Here is a 15,637-nt window from a genome sequence, read left to right on the forward strand (position 1 = left end):
AGAGCTTGTAACAGTCAGGCCATTATTGAGGTCCTTCTAAACCTCATTCTGGACAGTCTTAGCATCAGGGATGACCGCCCACCAGATGTGAGAGTACAGGGGATTGAAAAGCAGTTCTGAAGTAGCTTTCTGTGAGAAATTGTTTCAATTTTTTAGTTGAGAAATATAGGTATTAGGTGATCTTGGTTATCGTAGAGATGCATTTCTTGAACTTGAAGTCGGTGTCCTGGTGCAGAAGAGATTTCCAAATTAAGTTGTGTGTTTTAGGCATATTGGTTAATTTGGATCTTTTTATTAGTGAATAGAGTCCTAAAGGGCTCCAGGTTGAGGTACAAAATGACGGGGGACAAGATCGGATAGTCAAGAAACTGTTGTCAGTTTGATAGTGGGAGGAGAATCAGTGAAGGACATTGACAATGAATCCCAATCGTGACTTTGGGATGTGCATGGGGTGGGTTGATCACTGGTGTCAAAGACAACTGAGAGGTACCAAGACCACCTCTCCTTCAGGAAGAAGCTGAAGACCTGGCTGTTCGAGCAGTAGCGGCACCCCCCCCAGCGCCTTGAGACCCTACGGGTATGTAGCGCGCTTTATAAGTGTCACTGTTTGATTGATTGATTTGATAGAGGTACAATAATATCAGGAAGAAGCTTTCTCCTTTGTCTGTGGTCATGAGGGTATTGTTTATGGTTTGTAATACAGCTGCTTCCATGCTGCAGCATGATTTGAAACCAAATCGGCAGTGCAGGGGATAGTTGTCTATAATGTAATCATGGAGATGAGTATAAAAGATATTCGAAAACCTAGCCAATAAATACTGTTTCCACCCGTGATCGATGTCACTTAGTTCCACAAACACATTTTTAAATCCAGACATTACCCTAGGCCTATTTTGCAAGAAAGCCTGATCTGTTGACTTCAAGTTAGTATTTTGAAGATAATTAAAATCTCCTCTAACAATAATAATTCCATTCAATTGTAGTAAATGCCAAACCAAACTCATTCAGGTAGCCAAGGCAGTCTGCCACTGGACCATTTTCACACCAAATATTATAGCAAACTCCTTGTACAATCACTCATCTACCCCACTGATCAGAGACAGAACTGCCAACTTCACACTGAAGCGTGAAACAAAACTCTACTGCTACCCCATACGTAATACAAAGACTGATCTCTTTGGAAACTGATAAATACAAGAGTATATTTCTCCCCTGATACAATCATAACCATCCTCTGTTTCCCCCCTGTCAAAATTCCCCAACTCCCCACCCAACAAGCCAGGCTGGCTTTCCCACTAACAGTAGTCCAGGTATGTTCCTCTCTCTTCTTTGAGTAACATACGCTTGTACCAAACCTTTGTACAAGAAGGGGCAGGCGGTGCCCTGCATTCCCTTTTCTGCATAACAAAACATGTTTCTAGGCATGCCTTGACATTAATTATACAGCCATGCAGAGCAGTCTATACAGGATTCTCAAACAGCAGCATCAAGGCTTTAGGTAGGGAGCACCTGACAGGTCTGAGTCCCACCACTAACCCAACCTGTCTTTGAAAAGGGTCCCTATCGGCAGGTTGGACTGGCCTATAGGGCAATCAGGCAGTGCCCGATGGGTGCTCTGACGGGCCAGTGTGTGGGCCAGTTTTGTGGCTGTTTTGGGCCTGTTATTTGGTCTGCTGAGCAGTTTTTACTGATGACTTCCCTGATATTAAAACAAACATTTCGTGCAGCAAGCACAAATCCATCCAGTCTTCCATATCTTGAAAATACTTAAACAAATGTATTTAAAGTGCACAACTGCCGCAATTAGCAAACAAGGGCCATTTTTGTTTAGATTTCTAATTCAGTAATGGGCCACTTTTCTTTGGGTGCTCGGGCCTATTTTCTGTCCCAGTCCGACCCGCCTATTGGGCTCTATATTTATGTCCTTCACTTTACTGGCAAAAACACCTATAGATTTCTCAACGATGAGTGTAAAAACCCTCACTGTAATTCATTTAAATGACCGAGTTCCTGTTAAAGTTCACTTGTTTTGCTACATCTTGAAGGGTATTTTGTTATTTTCAGATGCTGGGTTTCTGAGTTTTTTTTCTTGCAATATATGACTTTTGTGTAGTGCATACGGTGAACTGAGTTGCATCTGTCTGGGTGAGCTCAACTTGTGTGTGGGTGTCCATGAAGGGCATAGTTGAGAGCTCTGGAGCGGAGGCCCAGGGTAGAACAAGTGCCTTACAATTCCAGTCAGTGGCTCATAAGGGTCTCCAGAATAAATAAATGCATATAAGTGCTGTTACTGCCTTCTTACCTGTAGCAGAATGGAGAGCTGTTAGCCTTATTTTCTAAAAGACCTGAATCCATATAAATTGTAACATGTCTCTGCTTGTCATGCATTACAATCACAGTCTGTAACACGTGTTTCCCTGCAATGGTCCATTCCAACTGAAATCCCAGATAAGAAAGCAGCTTCAGCTCGTCCCCTCCCCCACTCGGCGCAGCAGCCGGAAACAGCGGCCTTGTCAGGCGCGGTCTTGCAGCCTTCCCTTCAGCGCCGGGGATGCTGCGGGGGGAGCATCGTCACCCGCTAGGATTTATAGTAATAAGGCATATTTACAAATTAAGCAGACTGTTCTCTTCACAATTAAAATCGGGCAGAAAATCACAAATTCTTTCCACATAAAAGAGACTAGAATGTGAAGCAGGCAGCTTTCTGGATTGTTTTATTGGTAATGAATGAAATTATGCAATGGCATGTAGAAAATCTTCTGACTGCTCTGGTGCCTGTGTGCAAACCGCAACTGTTGTATTATGTTGGGATTCAGAAGAAAAAGCACACCCCCAGATAATATTCATCAGCAACTGAATGAAGTACAAGCACATATACCCTTTCCTTTTCCTGGTCGAGGTATGTGCCTGCCCTCCTCAGTCAGAGGAGGGTGGCAGGGAGAGAGCGGGGGCTAGGGCGGCTGGGGCAGGATTCAGGAAGTTCTGTGCTCAGGGGCACTGCTTGGGCAGTAAGATCTGGGGGAGGGGGGTGGGGGCTATGCCGTAGGGAGTGATCTTCGCATTTTCCAACAATCACCCTGGTTAAAATACATTAAATGAGAAGCAGGGCATGGGGGGGGGGGGGGGGGGGAGTCTTAAGGATCAATAGAAAGATAAAGGGGAGCGGATTGTTAGGGAACTTAAACCTCAATATTTTATCGAAGACATTTTTAAGACCTTCAATGCAGAGAGAAGTGTGTGTGTGTAAAAATCCTAAGTGAAATCAGACAAACACCTCACAATAGTTAGCTTAAAGCACCTGTACCCAACTATTTACTATAGAATACATTTATAAGGGGGGGTTTAGCACCCCAAACAACCCCCCAGCCTCAAAGCTACGCCCCTATTACCGCTGCTTCATGGGGACTGTAACCGGGGAATCCAGGATGATTGACCAGTCCCCGCTGTGGGCCTGTGCTCTGGCCCCACGCGACCACAGTGCACAGTTGAAGAGAGTGAGATGCGACCTGGAGGCGGTGGCGCCAGAATCCTGCTTTCTCTGGGTAATGAAACACAAAATATATCCTGAGCTCCAAGTTCCAGTAAAAAGTTCTTCAAAGCATGGTGGTCTTCCAAACTTCTTCTTTATTTGAAAGTTTTCTTTGTACACAACAAGATCTAGCCGCCAACACGTGTTTCGTCCTCAGTGGAGTAAACCACAGACTTCCTCAGGGCTAGAAGTCATAATAAGTAAAGTCTAATTACTACTCCAAACACAACATGGATTGCTTATTTTTAAGCAAACCATAACAATGTCATATACACCAGAAAACATAATTCCACTGTGTTTCAAAGTGGAAAAACTAAACCCTAAGCCCAAGCAAAGTGCTCGAAAGTCAAGTGATAACCAAATAAACAACAGCAGGATTTTTTAGTAGGAATATGAAGTAAAGAGACCTAGATTGAACAAGGCTTGGAGATACACCCATGCCTTTAGAGTACTGTCTACAGGGTATAGATTTTGATACCATGCATTACCGAGCTATTTGTTGTTGACATATGGATTTTATATTTGTTACATATATCTGGTTTTTCAAGTAGATTTGTGTATAAGAGAAGATGTATACAATACATTTTGAAGACCACCTTGCTTTGAAGAACTTTTTACTGGAACTTGGAGCTCAGGATATAATTTGTGTTTGATTTCATGGTTTGGTTTACCACGCCATCTGGTGAATGTTGAATGGCCATCGCCTTATCCTTTGAGCCAAAATTATTTGTTCTGAACTTACTATCTCACAACTGTGCGCAAGTGTCACCCAGCCATTCTTTTCTGGGCAATGAGCGGAGCTGGGGCTGACACAGTTCTTGCAAAGACGATTCAAGCTCGTAGGAGGCACTTTATCTCATTCTTGGTCCCTTAGTGGCAAGGACAAGCGAATACCCACTGACCCTGTCACTCCTCTTACCCACTGCACAGTGCCCTGTCCGGGTGCCCAAGCAGCACCAATTGAGCCATTGTCTCTGTAACTAAGGTGCCCCCATTCAGATTTCTTCATGACGGCATTGCCCCCATACGCTTGGTGGCCATGTTTGCAGAGCATCGCGACCTAACGTCTATTTTGAGGTTTTAAGTTTTCCCCATCTTGTCTTCTTTTTGGAGAAAAAAACCCTGTTCTGCTTAGGAGTTTCCAGCACACTGCTCAGATGGCTTTTCCTTCCACTCCCCAGGCAATTCCAGCAGCCTTTCCCGGACCAGCCTTTCTATACTACAGGCCCACTCCTTCTTGCTGGCCCCAGGAGCACTGCACCAGCCACCACATGCACTTACCAAGAGGTAGCCAGCTCCCTAAGCAAGCGACAATTCTATCACTGCACGCTAAAAAAAAACACTGGGAAATCTAATGGAAAGAGTGAAAGCGTTGAAATGCTTTACAAGTATTTGTCTTTAAAACTTAAAGACGAAGTGACAATGATTGTGATGATAAAGTTTGCTCACCCGCCCATATTTAATTATTGAGAGTGACATTTTTATCTTCTGGGTCAAATTAGCCGATTCCAGAAAAGACGTGGGTAACCAACACATTAACACGGAGAACCGAGCAAGCACCGAACCAAGGTTAAGTGGGCCAGGTCCCTCCGGATCTCAGAGCCAGTAGTATTTAAACTCATGCACAAACATCATACAAAACTATGATAAAGTGGCTTCAAATTTTTAAAAATTGTAGGTCTTTTACATGTGGAAGAGTTTCGTCGTAATACATTAAGTGATATCACTGCATTAAGAGACAACTATTAAAAGTGATGAACATGAATTTAGAAGCATTCCTGACAGCAACTCATCCCCCGCCCATTAGACAATGCTATAAGTGAACTAAAAGACTAGTCAGTTGTCATGTGCACCCTGTGTGTGGCCTAGATCCTTATTATACATGGAGCAAGATTTTTGCCTGTTGAATGAAACACAAGAAGTTTTCATGAAGCACTAATCCTGAGCTCATGTCTCTAAAGATGTGTTCATATGTGATTAAGAATAGAAGAAGGATACACAATCACACAATCTGGTGATGTGGGGAAAGCCATGATGAATTCTAGGTTTTCTGGTTTCACATTGTGCATTTCAGCCACTAGATTGGTATCTATCTCTCTCTTCTGTTTTACATCAACTCTTAATGCTTTGTGTTTAATACTTGGCGTGTGAGATTAGAACCTCGGTGGCAGAGTGAAGCCGCATGATAGTTTGGCTTGTTTTGTCCTAGAGGGTCCAAGAGTACCTCAAGCTGAACCCGAGCCAGGCCTCTGGCTCAGGCTTTCTTTGCTCGCCCACCTCTGGGGCACTTCGATGGTTTCTGGTATATTTACTGCTGAATGAAAGTACACTTTTTAAATATTTATAGGAGTGGTCTAATGCAGGGGTCTCCAAACCGGTCCTGGAGGGCCGGATCCATGCCAGATTTTTTGATATCCCCACTGAGATACATGTTGTAATTTGAAAATTCTGACATGGATCCGGCCCTCCAGGATCGGTTTGGAGACCCCTGATCTAATGTCTGATTCGCCAGGTGTTCCATCTCAATCAATTGTCCTCCTTAGACTGAAGTGCTGGTGCGCTCCTCCCAAGGCCCTGTCACGTGACTCTTGCCCCTCCTCCGGATACCGCTGACACTTCAATATAGAATCTTAGCTTCACTCGTGTGGGCTTGTCACACTCGGGCCAAATCGCATGCACTTGCAACTGCCCTCTGCTGTGATGAATAAATGGCATTAGATAAAATGCAAATAGGTATTCAGATAATCTGCCTGCTGTTGCATTTGTAAGGATGGCTATGTGGATGTGTGTTGCTGCAGTTTCTAGAAAGGGGCCCATCTTGCCAGAAATAGCGCCTTACACATCTCAAACCATCACCCCTTCATATGCTTCCAGATTATTTTGCCTTTCTGAGGAAAGGGTAGTAGTGTGGTATCATGGTACTATGATCAGAGTCCAGTTCCAGAGCATATCAAATGCAACACTAATGTGACAGACTTTTTAGATCCCACTGCTAGCAACAGAGCTCACAACCACATGGGAAACTTCTATGATCTTCTATCAACCGAAATCTTTAGCTTGCCCATCACAACCATAATCACCCATCACCCATGCCCCTCCTCTCTCTCCTGCCATGCCCCATGGTTGCAGAACAGTGGCCCACATCACATCCTCTTATCTTGGCAACTAAAGTATTTTGGAGGACACTGGTACTCAGAGAAGTAGCAGTGGTGATAAGTCACTTACATACACCAATCAGCCCAAATGGCCTCTGAGACTCATTACTAACAGATTCTTGGTCAGCAATGTGACCAAAAGGCCTGTTTCGGGCCATGATGTGACCGCTGTGTCTCTGATAGCCCTTGCACCATAGTGGTAATCTGCGCTCTGACTCCATTGACCTTAGCTAAAACTTCCGATGTCCAACGGATGTAGCAACTTCATTGAGTGTCGCCCATGCCTACATTTGTTTTCCAAGACATTCAGTTGTCATTTTGGTGCAGGCACATACATCGGTTTTACCGCTGGCAAGGGTGTTATGGAGCCCAATGCTTCTTTGCAGGTGTCCAAGGGGTGTACAAATTCCGAGGTCATTTAGTGTAAGTGTTTTATTACACATTGTGTCTCAGCAGATGCATGAATTAACAAGCCTTCCTGTTTCTCAGGGGACCCAATTCTCAATGAATGGCCTGTGAGTAGGGTTGCCTCACTCCTGGATTACGCCTACATTTCTAAGAGTAAGTCTCATCTACTAATAGGAATATTCTTTGTGAACCAGGTCCAGGGGGTTTATTTTGACCATCAGCAGGATGGTGCAATGGTGCAACAGGATTCGTATTTGTTTGTTTGTAAATTGAAGCACTTGTAGCGTGGACTGTGCTTCATTTGAAGCAGTGGTTTTTGGTGCTCAGCGCTGGCGCTTAATTGCCAACACCAGCACTTATGCCAGTCAGCCAGATGGTGAAGATGTTTGTCTAATTTAGAGATGAGCAAAACAATAGTTGCTTATTTATTCAATATACATTAATATCGCTGTTGGACTTTTTGCCTTCCTCCTAGTCTTTTTTCTGACATGGTGGTCGTGGTTTTAGGACTCTGGGCACTTTATTACTGCTGTCCAGTGTAAAGTGCATGTGCTCTCCATAGAAAAACGTGGTAAGATTGGTCTACACCTGTTTGGCGTATTTAATTTACCTATCAGTCCCTTGTAAAGTGGTATCTCAGATACCCAGGGACAGTAAATTAAATGCTACTGGTGGGCTTGCAGTGCTGCTTGTGCCACCCACCAAAGTAGCCTTTCAAACCTGTTTCAGGCCTCTGCCATTGCATGGTCTGCGCGTGCAGTTTACAGCAGCTGTGACGCGGCACCTAAAATGGGTGCCAATTCTGTGACTCCCCTTTTACTACATATCAGTCTCCACTAGGTAGGCCCTAGCTAGCCCTGTGGTCAGGGTGTATTGTAGGTAAAAGGTAGGATATGTGCCTTAACTGGTGGCATGTTCTGGTAGTGACAAACAGCTATTTTGATTTCTCACTGCTATGAGGCTGCCCTCTCATAGTACTGCATTGGGTATTCCCTGATAAGTGTGTCAGTGGTAATTCTTGATCTGAGAAGAGTTCGGTATGTTTGGAATAGTGGTAATAAATGCTGTGTAATGGAGGGCGTAGATTTATTATCACAATTTTAGAAATGCCACTTTTAGAAGTTGGCATTTCTGTGTGCTATGTGTCTTTGTGCCTGACTGATGTGTATTGCATGTCTGGCTCTGGGGTGACAGGGGCTGGTGAGGTGCAGTGACTCCCGAGGGGCTGGGCGAGTCAGAGCTAGGCTGAATAGACAGATCTGCAGTTGGAGTAGTGGGACCAGTAGCCACCTGACCCTGAATAGGTCTGTGCCTGCCTTCTAAAAGGCTGGCTCTGCCCCCCAGTGGTGTGTCTGGGGCCAGAGCCTACACTAGCAATGAGGGGCTTGTCCACTGTAAACACTTGTATTGAGGTACCCCCCCAGAAGTGGTTTTGACTGGGCTTAGGCCTGTGCCAGGGGGATAGGACAAAGACTTGCACTGGTATAAGTATTGGGGCTGTGTCCCCAGGTTGTGGTGCTTTTTATGCTTACTGGGATCTGATGGAAGGTCTGCTGGGTGCCAGGAGGAACCACGTGGGACCCAGCTGCTGACTGAGGGGGCCTGGAGGGGCTGCCTTCTGCTGGGGGGCCCTGCGTGCCAGCCTGCCTGGGCCCAGCTCTGCCCCTCTGGACTTTGGGGCCACAGCGCGTGGTGAGCGCTTATTCTGTTGCCCCTCAAGGTTTGGGGATCCTGCCCTGACGCACCCAAACCCTGTAGCGCCAGGTGAGGAGAGAAGTGAGTTGTGCCCTGCAGTGTGTGCAGCGTCTCCCTCCCTTTTATGACCAGAGCCACACAGAATAGAGCCAAGTCTTGGGAAGTGCTCTCCCGCTCCTGGCCGTGTCCCCTGTCGAGTTACCGGCTAAAGGCAGCCAGGGCTCTGCCATGTGGCCCCGGGATGCAGGAAACCCCAAAGTCCGCAGGAATCCCTGGTCGGGATTGCCTGATGACTGAAGAAAGTGGCTGGGAGCCTACCCCGCAACTGTGCACTTTGAAGAGGGCCCAAAATCGCCAGAGACTCCACTCCAGGAAACTGCGGCACTCAGGAAGCCAGGTGGCTACTGCCTGACTGGGCGGGACCGAGGCCGCGAACAGGAAGCAGCCGAGAACGACGGCCGGAAGTCAGTCACAGCCTATGCCTGTTTGTCAGTGGGACTCCTGTAGCCAGAGAGAGGCTGGCATGCTGCTGAGTCTGTTGGTGGTAGCAAGAGGAGTCAGAGCCTTGCAGGCTCATCGGGCAAACCAGAGAAGGACCGGAGCCTCGCGGGCTCCCTTCTGCCCCTTTCTGCCTTTTCTCTAGCAAGTGGCCCGACGGAGAGGCAGTCCCCAGAGAGCAGAGCCGATGAGAGGTAGGAATCCTCCTAGCTCCCAGGGATTATGGACCACAGATGTGAGTAGACTCGCTCAGCCCCAAGGAATGGTGAGTGGGGCTGAGCTCTCCTTGCAGAAAGCTCCGGTCGCCATGAGGGCGGAAGCGTCATTCATTTGAGCTAGGGCATAGGAGGGGGAGCCTGGTGTCAGCTTCCCTCCCCCTTGACGTCAGAGGCTGCCCTGAGGTCCTTTTTTATGAGAGGTGCCCCAAGTTTGGGTAGAGCAAGGAGTCTCCACAGAATTGCCTGACAGTCCAGGAAGAGAGCGCATAGGCGCTGGGACTACCATCAGGGGGCCAGTGAGCTCCCGGGGATATGGAGGCATATTGTTGCCTGTGGGCCATTGTGCTTACGTCTAAGAGGAGCCTAAGAAGAATATTATGTACGGCATAATATGTGGTCCTAGGTGATGACAGGATGTTCTGGTTCCTAAGAGATGTGCACGACTATAAGTGTTTACTGGGGAGCACTACTGAGGATGTATGCATGCATAATGTTTTATGTTATTGTGGTAATGTGTGCCCCCTGAATGTGGGTACAGTGACGTGCTGATGCTAATGCCTAATTCGGTTTATGCCTAATGTCTTTTATGCATAATTTGATGTGTGCTAAGTGTTAATACTAGTAGTTGCTGGTTGTTTTGTTTTCACAACTTTCATTCTAATGATTAGGACAGTGGCCCAATTGGACCTGTCAGGTATATAATCCCCTGTAATGTAATACCTAGTGCCAGGTGGAACAGTGTATATATGTGATTATGTTCTAATGTGTTGTATGAGTAATACAAAGGCTATTTTTGATATAACCTTATGTGGAGTTTCTTTTGTGGTGTGCCTAGTGTATTGCTGCTGTGTGAGTGTGTTGCGCAAACGCTTTACACATTGCCTCTGGGAAAAGCCTGACTGCTATGCCAAGCATCCAAGGGGGTGAGCTGGGGTTATCTTCGGTGTGTAACTCCCTTGCCCTGACTAGAGTAGTGGTTTCTGCCTGACTTAGGCGCACAGCCTAGCCAACCAGAAATCCCATTTCTAACAAACGCTAATTCCTTGCGTCAAAGCCATTGTTATAGCTTTGGGGGGCTGGGATAGTCTAACTAATCACACTTGTAGAGGGTGGGGATTAGTTATTGCGTTGGGCCTGTCATTGGCAGTGCTAGCAGGGGCAATGGGTGGTGCAAGCTGCAGGGGCCTCATGACAAGGGCCCTGTCCCATATTGTTTTACAAATTAAGCACCGGTGCGTGGAGGAAGATTGTTGTAATCTCAGTCTGCGTAGACCCAGCAGAATTTCAATTACCTCTCTAGAAATCAGCCTTGAAGAGGCACACAGCTTTCCTAGACAAGTCATCTTTTAGGATCTTGAATAAGTCATTGTTGAAGTGATACAGTGTGTCTGCTGTATGGGCTTTTCTTAAGTACAAACAAACAGAACCGCCTCCTCATACTTACTCGACCCTTTCTTTAATTCTGTGCTATTACCATACCTTCCAAATGCTCCCAGGGCACCCCTTCTGGTAGCTCTTCTAAAACCCAGTCTAAAGCCTCGCCCAGGACCCCAGGGTTTCCCGTTTTTGCTTCGGTATGCTGACAGGCTCCTCGTGGCTAGTAGAATGTGTTGGGAGTCTGCTGCGTGAATAATGTGTGGATGTTCCTGCGGGCCTTCTAGGTCTGGAACAACTCTCAGAGGTAGAAGGAAAATCTTATTGGAGATTCATAAATCGCAACCTTCTTACAACTCCTGCAGGGCTGAGTGGTGAGCTGGATGGAGCCCCTGTGCACTTGCTAGGGGGTTCACTAGGGCGTTCTTATGTTACTCCCCCCGAGATGCTGAACAGAAGAACCTGCTGGAAATTAGGAAATTAGAAATAAGAAACATGGTGAGTGCCACAGTATAGAGTCCTTCACCACTGGTAGGACGACCCTTGCATTTGTGTCCGCTGCCCAGTATTCTGTGATTAGATGGGAAGTTCATAAGGAAGTCAGTGGGAATCAGTCCACAGCACTGCTGTGGAAGAGGTTCTTCACCAGAGAAGGTTGGGAAAGGACCCCAGAGCAGCCCCGCTCCAGTGTGGGGATGCAGTGAATGATTCTGCTCCTGTGTGAGAAGTTCCCTTGGTGGACTGACCATGAGTGAAGAGGGGAGACGAGATGGAGGCCTTAGATGTCAGCCAGCATGACCCTTGTTAGACAATTCTTCACGCATTAAGAATGGGGATGAGCGTACATCAATGTTATTTTTTTCCATGAATTGTGGTTAATTTCACAAACTCTTAGCTCACTTGAATCAGTGTTTGCTATTACAGTGTATCATATTTATTATACCCATTGAACAAGTAATTAAAGTGCGTAATCAAAGTAACCTTTAAACTAATGACTGACAGTGATTGCTTGGGTATTCCGGTGCTCAAGTAAACACAAAGTCTCCATTGGGGTCCGGGAGTCATTATTCTCCTCACACGCTCATAGGTTAAAGCCCAACAAATGGGAAAAGAGTAAAGCCTATTATTCTAACTCTTTCCTCTGGTGTAGGAGCTATGTACAAACATGGGCCATGAGCTCAATCTAACCGGAAGTTTGGCAAAATGCTACAGCGGAAGTTCAAGTATCCGGTGAAGGAGTACATGGCCTTTCCAAATGTGGTCCCCGAGAGAGAAGTAAGGAAGGGAGGTCCTCCTTAACACCTGCTTCATGCATGTTCTGTGTAAGGTTTTAGCTAGTTAAATGAAAAAAAATATGTTTCAAGTCACGGTTCATGCCAGAAATGCACTAGATGGAGGGATGAAAAACTGAGATGACAGCTGCATTGAAAATAAATAAAATGATTTAATATCCATGCAATGGTGGCAACAGCAGCGGAAAATATGTGGCTGCTGTACACCGTGATGAGAAGTGAATTCAGCTCCACCAAATGTCCTCCCCAGCACCAACCTATATTTAAATATATGTGTCGATCTACACCACATAATCATTCATTTGAGATGTCCAGGCAGAGTATGATATGATTATTACAGAAGTAATCTGGTTTCTGCAGATGCACGCCCTGGTAGAAGGCAGTCCAAACAATATTGCTGGTAATCCTTGTTTTTAATACACTGACCCTCTGCAAATGAGTAATAATTGTGGGTGTCAAGACTATATGGATGAACTTGGGAGCGCACTCTAGATTCTACTTGTATTACAAAGGCATATGGCAATGTATCGATAGTAATGTACATATACAGCAATATGGTTATTCTGAGCTTGCCATTTATTGTTCAGCTGTGTAGCATGTAAGCACAGCAAAGCGTCCATTGATAATTCAACACATCCTCCCATCAGCCAACTCATGTCTTGCCCCAGTTGGCAGCAATTGCCAAGGCTCAAAATGCTAGCATGGAAAATTATACTGAGAATATCCAAGAAAATATTGTTCCACATATTGAAATATCTGTGAGACTGTACCTTCCTGTAGGTAATTTGGAAAACAATTCATGAGAAGTAACATAACCAATCATCAATCTGAAATAATCGGAATAGACATCGATGCAGATTCATGTGTTCAGTATCTGAGCACTGTTGTGAAAGGACTCGAAATCAGTCTTTTCAGTGAAGCCTGGATCCTAAAGCTAACAAGCACTTGCAATGCAATCGGTCTCGCTTTTTATATGTATTTAGCTATGCAGCACATTAGCCTGGGTGCTGAAACATCTACTGTTCTTAAACATGGAGGGAAAGTAAGCACCAAACTGTGTGACACACCAGGTATGGAAACACATGGAGAGAAATATTGCCTTTCAGCAGGAAATGGTATAGGTCAAAGCTCTGTTTGTAATATAAAATCAGGGCCTTCTGCGGTCATATCACTAAAAAATACAAGATTTAAAAGATATATTATTATCTACGGGTGCTTGTGGAAGACAATTTCTATGGACTGGAATCTAGGGAATGCTAAAGGGATTCTGGTATTTTACTGACCTCTCCTGGTCGTTTTCTATCAAGAAAGTTAAATACAGGCAGTTGCCAGAAAAAAAAAAAGAAATTCCCTCAGCAGAAAGCAATTCTGGTATTTTACTGACATCTGCTGGTCGTTTTCTATTAAGACAGTTAAATAGAAGCATGTAAACAGAAAAAAAGTCTCTAAGCGCAAGCAGACAAGTCCTAGGGCTGATCTCCAGAGCCCACAAAGTACATACACATAACACATACAACTATATAGTAAGTATATTCTAAAGTATATACAAGAGGTCTCGAATGTTCGACCTAAAAACACAAGCATGATCACTTATGTGCAGCTTCCATAGAGTGCTTCTGAGTCCAGGGCCTTACTGTAGTCTCCAATTTATGGTGCCTTGAGCTCAGGTGCCTTCAAAGCAAGCGGTGAACCATCAACTGCCCAACCGAAAGTCAACTACAAGACTATTTGAAAAAAGATCCAGGTATCCCCGTTGGTCTGAGCATGACACAGATTGAATACAAACAATGAGTACTGCTGCAGCTCCCAACACTCCAGGTGACAATAATGGATGCCAGAACATTAGACAGGTGTGCTACTCTGAAATACACATGTTTTCAGGACCAATCGACAAGAGTATACAGTATGCAGTCTTCAGACTAAATCAGGAGGCAGTGAAGTAGGATAAAATTGCAGTCAACAAATGGAACATCACCAAGGGCTAAATTTGAGGTCAAAATCGATGGTAGACAAAAGGGTTTCCCAGAGGACAATGGGGAGCCTCTATTAGCAACCCATGTTATCTCATGTCAACTTCACTCTTGTGTCCTTGCATGATTTCAACAAATGTCAAGAGGCCTTCTGAGGGATCTGACGGATGTTTGGTCCAGCACTTTTAGATTTGCTCAATGACTGAATGAACGCTTGTTGGAGGGAAACATACCTGCAGCAATGGTCACGAAGCTGATTTCAGGCATTTCCACTAATGTGATAATACAAAGCAAGTCGCATCTTCAAGAGGAATAGGGGTAGAACTGGCAATGTTTGTGCCTTATGGTATTGCATGTGATTTCCCTTGGCGAGCAATGAAGGCAGCTCCAATCAGGAGAGTCCCTTTCTTGTCCTCTCCGCACTTTTATCCAGTGCCCTCTCAGCACAATTGTCTAGATTCTGATTGGTGGCATTGAGGGTGAGCACTCCTGAATGCAAAAGCAGGGTCTTTTCCACAATAAAGCCTAGTACAGTGTTCAATCACAGCTAACTTCCAATGCTCTGGAATGATACCCATAGCTGGATATCATTACATTCCCGCTCTCTGGGAAGAGGCTGCATCCATACAATGTGGCTTGCTCAGGGATCATAGGGGCATATTTACAAGAGGATATTGCCACCAGAACATCACTTTTTGCAGTATTCAGGTGGCACTATTCCCTTCTCAATATTTACAAAGCTTCATGCCACCTTGTAAATATGGCAGCTGTAGGACTTGGCCCTTTTTGGCTAAAGTTCCTAAACATTTGCCTTCCCCCAGACCTTTTTCTGACGTGGTGTTGTCAACTTAGAAGCTTTGGACACTTTGCCACTGCTAAACAGTGTCAAAGTGCAAGTGCTCCCTATTTAAAGTGTAACAAGGGAGTGTGACCCTTGACCCTGCTCGCAGGTAAGGTCGCCCCCCACGCCATACAGCTCCCCCTTTGCGCCTGTGACTCCTGCTACCTGCTGCCGCAGCCGAGAGTTCGCCGCTGGTGTGCTCCCGTGGTCCTGTGTGCTCCCATGGTCTGGTGACTGCTCTGTGCCTTTTCGTCTGTCTGTCATTTATTGTATTGTATTTTATTCTATTTGCTTTGTTGTATTGTATTTTATTCTATTTGCTTTGTTTTTCACACAGTTGTTCTGTAGGCGCCCTTAGCGCCCCTTGCCCTCTGTACCCCCTGCTCCCCATTTCCTGCCGCTGCACTCCTGCGGCCCCACCCCCTTTGCCTTCTGTGTCCCGTCCCCGTCCCCCTACGCCCATTGGCCGCCCCGCTCCTGCCTCCCAGGTGCTCCTCCCTCCCACTTGGCCTCTTATGGAGGATGCCGTGCAGCAGTGAGTGTGACCCTTGACCCTGCTCACAGGTCAGGTCGCCCCCCACGCCGCACAGCTCCCCCTGTGCGCCCGTGACTGCTGCCCCCTGCTGCCGCCGCCGAGAGTTCGCCGCTGGTGTGCTC

This window comes from Lissotriton vulgaris, chromosome 4_1 (assembly GCF_964263255.1).
Source record: "Lissotriton vulgaris chromosome 4_1, aLisVul1.2, whole genome shotgun sequence".
Taxonomy (NCBI): domain Eukaryota; kingdom Metazoa; phylum Chordata; class Amphibia; order Caudata; family Salamandridae; genus Lissotriton; species Lissotriton vulgaris.